Source organism: Populus alba, chromosome 12 (genome assembly GCF_005239225.2).
Source record: "Populus alba chromosome 12, ASM523922v2, whole genome shotgun sequence".
NCBI classification, from domain to species: Eukaryota; Viridiplantae; Streptophyta; class Magnoliopsida; order Malpighiales; family Salicaceae; genus Populus; species Populus alba.
In genome coordinates, this window is record NC_133295.1 from 14,267,806 (window position 1) to 14,274,450 (window position 6,645).

A 6,645-nucleotide genomic window follows, 5' to 3' on the forward strand; every position below is an offset into this window, starting at 1 on the left:
CAACTAAAGAGATATTATGTTAAAGAATCAATTCAATTCAATAGTTTAAATTATTAGATAAGATCTCAAGATATAATTTATATTATTTTTTAATATACTCCCTCAAGTAAAAGTCTTTTGAGCTCGAAGTTTGCATATGCTCACATTATCTTGTGCTAAATTTTTATCAAATAAATAAAAATAATAAGATTAAAACTTGTAACGACTTGATCATTAAATAACCAATTCAATCTAATAATTTAAATTATTATATAAAATTTTAAAATATAATTTATATTATTTTATTTCCTCATTTCAAGATATGAATAAAAAAAAATGTACTGTCTGTGTACATTGTTGACTGCTGCCTTCATCTCCATGAAATGCACATGTAATGAGATTGATTGATGCCTTTAATGCCATTGTCAGATTTATCAACGACCATCTTGCTTGATTCTCACTGCTATAATTTCTTTCCGACTGAACAACAAGGTTTCAGGTCTGGTTTGAGAGTCAAATGAAGGCATGCTCTCACATCTGCAGCTTCACTTCTAATTACTTAGTAATCATATTTTGACAAAAGACATGTTCATTAGTACCAACCATATATATCTGATAGTTTGACGTAGGAACTAGATGATCCGGACCTTGACTGGATTTTAAATTATAAAAACCCAGGTTTTATAATTAATCCGGTTAAATTTATATATCCTATTGAGTCAATTTGAATTTTAAATGACTTTGTGTAATTTAGATGAAACCTGTTTTTTATATTTTTTAATAAATTTTAAAAATATAAAATTAATTTATGAATATTTAGCCTTGTATTTATATGAATTGTTTCTTAATTTTCGATGTGAAATAATTATATATAACCTATATCTATATGTATTATTTTTTTAACTTTTTAATGTTAGATAACTATAATACACTTTGCTTTTATATATATTTGATTTTTTAATGTGAGATAATTATACTATACTTAACATATTTTTTTTATAGTTTATATCTATATATATTGTTTCAAAAATTTTCTATGTGATATATTAAAACTTTAAATATAATTTTTATTTTATTTTTTCAAGTTGATATAGTTTATCTCGTATGACCCTGGACTTAACGCCCTTGTTGGGTCAATCCGTGGACTGAGTATAATAATTATAGGACTAACTAGATGGGCACGTTAATTTCTATTCGAAAAAACTTAAAAATAATGTTACGTGAACATTGTTTCTATCCTTTTTTTAATAGGATAAAAAATTATTTTATATACTTATTTTTATTTTTATCCTTTCAACTAAATATATTTCTGTTTTTTTTTTTTTTTTCTAATGTTCTCTTCCATTCAAGGAAAATTCTATGACATTAACTAAATGCAAGAGAATTTTTATTTTTTTTTAATGAAAGGGAGATTGTTCTATTTTTTTTTTATTATTATTAGAACCGAATCTTCTTATTTGAAGTTTTGTGTTCAAAAAAGCGCCTCCCATATTATTTACAATTCAGTTTAGTTGGGTTATATAGAGGAAATGTGATGAAAAGAATGGGTAAAATTGATGAAAGTTTTTTCTATAGGGTCTCATTTGTCAAATTGGAAACAACTAGGGACCAATTTGGGAATTTCCATTGGGCTTGTAAAATGTTTTCTGTTGGGTCCTCTTACTCCAGGAATTGTGCCATTTTGGTTCAACAGAGATTGGGTTCTAGGCCCAAGTTTTACAAATTAAGGCAAACTAATTTATTTAATATTTCGGGAATCGTGCAAATTTGAAAAGAAAATCATCCCAAATCACAAAAAATAAATAAATAAATTCTAGTCTATTTGATTTGTGGAACCAGCACATCACCAAAGCTTGAGGTTTTTCCTTTAATCAATTCGATAAGCCTATTCCAAGCTATTAATCTCGAATTTTATTTCCTTAAAAATCTTCAACCATGGATTAGTGGGCACCACTGATGTTTCCCATATGATCGATCGCATACGAACCATTTGATCCTCCTCAGACCAGTGAGATCTTACCTCCAGATGGATTCAACTGATTTCTCAACTGAATGACTCGGTTCAAACTCACGAGATACCAACCAGAATTGCATAGGTCTCGTCTTTCAAGGCTCTTTCTCTCTTTACGAGTAAGAGCCCATTTGCAAGGAGAAAGCTTGGAATGCCGAGAGCAGTAAACATGATGGAGTCCTCCACAACTGCTGTGCTGTGTCGTTGTGCTTGTGGCTTCCTCTTGCTTCAATCAAGATGGTGTAATTTGATTCAATGGAGTTTCAATCTTGAAAGAATTTTATGGTAATCAAGAAATACTTGAAAAATAACTAGTGGCATCTTGCAAAAATGATATATGCTATAGTATTTATCATATACATATCTTCCACGTTAAAATAACAAAGAATCTTAATAAAATCTATTCTTGATGACAATTTGGGTGGCTAAGCTGAGTTAAAGCGACCTTAAACTTTTTCTTAAGTATGCACATGAAGAATTCTATTCTTAATGCTTCCACGCGCGCAAAATCTTAATAAAATCTCAGGCAATAATAAAACACAAAGTATTCTCGAGAATAAGTGGAAATCTGATAAATATGCTAACCTTTTTCCATGCGTCATCGAGGCCTTTAATCTCATGGAACTTTTCTCTCTATGCTAATAATAAATAACCCTATTTCTCTTTCAACAATTGTAATTTCAATGAAGTCCTTAATTCAGCGATCGTTACTAGTTTTTTTGGGTAGTTACTAACCTGACCGAGTTGCATTTCACTTTAAACTATTTTGATTATTTATTAGGTTAAACTCGATCGGCTTAACAGGTTGATTCATAACTTAGTTAATGATGAGTTATAATTTCTCAAATCAATCTCATTTTAAAAGATAACGCGTGAAAATCATAATCCAAAATAGAGTTGTATCTTTTGGGGTGTTCAATCCCAAGTTGGGTTAAGGTACATACACACCAACTCTACATTGAACGTAGACACGTCTATGCTCAGTCCTATGTCGGGACCGAACACGACCACGCCCGACTCTACGTTAGGCATGGACACAACCATGCCCAACTCTATGTTGGGCATGACTGCGTGCATGTCCAGCCTAACGTGGGACTCGAAAGCGACCACGTCTGACCCCACATTGAGCATGGATACGTCCATGCCCCATTTTCTCCTGGATTTTGGGCGTGAATTGAGCCCAACATTCTTATCGGGTATGAAACTGAAGGGTCATTCTGCCCTGAGTCTCCTATACCTTAAGCTTGAATTAATAATTATGATGCCCATCATAATCCTATTAAATACGAACAAGTTGTCCGTGCTTACATTAATTGGATGTAATGGTACAATTAGTAAGATAATATTATCTTATTCATACAATATTACTTTTATACCCCTCCCACGTTGCATGAAACAAGTCAAGTTAGGTAATATAAAAAAAAGCATGAATTTACAGGAAGGGATTCCAAAAACCTTATACTCTAAGACAAAAAAAAACACATTTTCTACTTTTTCTTCCTAAATTCTACATCTTCTTTCTTCTTCTCTTCTTTATCTTCATAAAAACTCATTAATACTTCTATTAATGTCTTTTATTACATAAAAAATATTTTTGGTACTGACTTGATTTTTGGAGGATCCCTCATTAACACTCCCGGAGAACTTTATGCAAGTATTTATTCCCGAAGAGTTGATATTTCCCTTGAGAAGGATTTGTTCAAGAAAAAGCCAATGTGATCTTAAAATGAAAGTCATTGAATACACCATAAAAGATACAGGGGAATTTCCAGGAATAATTCATCTTAGAACAGTATCTATGATTTTTATAATCTTATCAGTTAACTTGATTAAACTTAAATGTCTCTCGATCAGGTTAAAAAAATATTTTTAAAAAAATATAATAATATTCTAAATTAAATTCGAAGGTGGAGACAGACCGAACTGACATGAGTTGTTTTTTTTTTACTTTTGAATATAAATAGAAACGAAGACCAATAGGCCTCCAACAAATTCATCTTCTCATTTTCAGCCCATTGGTGTTTTCTCTTTATTATTCCCACTGGCTGTGGAGCAATGAAGTCAAATGGAGAATGAGGTGGTTGCCATGGAATGTGAGCTTGATTTGATATGAATGTAGGCGTCCTATTTATTTACACTTGCTTTAAGACACTCATGAACGCAACACGTCAATTGAAGTTCATTGGCCTGTTTTTCTCGGTTTTAGATTTATAATAAGAACTTTATCTTAGCCCATCATGAGTTTTATTCTTTTACTAGGAAAATAGGTTTGCAGATTTTTTTCATGATATTTATTTTCTCAAGTTAAAAAAAAGGTGTCATGACTGGTTATAATTTTTTTAAATATATTTAAAGATCTTCTTGGAATATATACTTGTTTAATTAAGTTTATTTAATGAAAAATAATTTTTATGATTTTATATAAAAATTTATAAAATTAATGATGTTAAACTTAATTATTTTCTGGATTTAGCCAATACTAGACCTAGTTTGTCTAGAACTTAACTCATTATCAAATTCAATGAATTTTTACTGAAGTGTACTTGTTTTTTAAAAAATTTATACTCATATATTTTTATTTCTAGTGTTTTTTGGTAAAAATATAAGGATGAAAACTTGGTTTATCAGTATCCATATTTATTAAATCCATTTAAATTTAGAAAATGTGTATTAATTGACAATTATGTTAAAATTGATAAAATTCAAATTATTTATTAAAAATAGAAACAATATATATATAAACATGATATGTCATATTCATATCTTCCACGTTAAAAGAAAAAAATAAAAAGAAATAGTAAAAATAGGCATGGCTAGATGAAAATACTTGATTGCTGTAATTATAGCTTCCTTCGAATAATTTTTGTGCATAGTTGAGCTGAGCATTCACATCGAGGCCTAACTTATCGAATCAGTCGGTGAGTCGGTGGAATAGCCATTGCAACCTGTCATGAATTAGGCGGTGATTGGTAATATAATTCTTGAAGTGTTTTTTTATTTAAAAATATATTAAAATAATTTTTTTAATTTTAAAAGTAATTTTTAATATTAGTAATTAAAATATCAAAAAATATTAATTTTAAAAAAAATAAATTTTAAAAATATTTTTAAAACACAAAAATAATTGTTTTTATGTCTCATATAATACTCTTTCTTTAGTATGCAATCGAAGAATTCTATTCTTAATGCTTCAAAGCAAAATCTTAATAAAATCTCAGGCAAATATCAAACACAAAGTATTATCTCAATGAGTGGAAATCTGATAAGTATCCTAACCTCTTTCCATGCCTCATCAAGACCTTTAATCTCATGGCACTTTTCTCTCTAGTTCTTTTGCAACAATTTCAAAGAAGTCCTTAATCCAGCAATCGTCACTGGTTTTTTGCGTAGTTACTAACTTGACCGAGTTGCATTTCATTCTAAATTATTTTGAATTTTTACTAGGTTATGTTAGAGTGATTTCATAACCTAGCCTAGTTAACTCGATTAAATTTAAATATGATTTGATTTAATTAGATTAATTTTAAAAAATTTTAAAAATAAATAAATTGTAGCAATATTATTTTTGATAAAACGATTGGCCTGAACTCATCATGAATTAATCCCGTGACACACTGATCCAAGCGGGACCTCAAACCAGTCAAGATAACCATGTTTTTTTTTTTTCCACAACACAGTTTGCTCAGGAATAATAATGTCTTGTCAAAAGGACTCCACGGCTTGAATAAATTAACAGCTGGGATTTTCGAAGCATATACAAGCAGAGCGGGGGCAGAAAAGATTCCAATCATTTCATGTATATATAGCCACTATTATCATTTGCAATGGGGAACACGTAATCAAGAAGCGTGGAAATATTTTACAGTGTAATAATTGATGTTTTTTAAATAATTTTTTATATTAAAATATATGTTAATAATATTTTTTTTATTTTTAAAAAATTATTTTTAATATCAATAAAGATTCAAAACATATAAATCATATTAAATTTTAACCCAAAAAAATTAAATTTTTTAAAAATTTCTTTTTGCAATACATGGCATCAAGCCTTCGAGCTCCATTGCCCCCACTTTTCAAAGCAATTCACATCAATTTCAGCAGTGAATTATCTTGGAGAAAGCAACAAAGACATGAGATTTAAAATGCCACGACCAAAAAGCATTGCGAATAGAAATAGAAGAACAACAAATCTGCTTTTAGGAGGCCTGAGCTGCGTTACTTTTAGCTTTTCAGTAGTGAAATGCGCCTAAAGCACATCTCAGGCATAGAGAAGAATATTTTTTGAACAAGGATCTTCTATGCCTTGAATATGAAGGAAAGTTGTTAATTTGTTTTATATTCATGAGGTGCTAACCTTTTCAACTCTCCACCACATGGGATTGCTACTTGCTTGTCTTTATACAAGAACTTCAAGAGGTGAAACAAGGCTATATATAGGTGAGTGGGATTTAGTAAGATTTGAAATTGGATGAATATATAAAAATATATAGTGGTTAAGATTGTTTCAAGATAAAGATTTTGATAACATTGAACCCTAATCCTATTCGACCTTTCCAAAAAGCTTTAGAAGATGATGATGATGATGAGTTTCCAAAATAAAGCAAGAAGAAATACTTGAGATTTTTGTACTAAATGGAAGGTGAGGACATGCTACC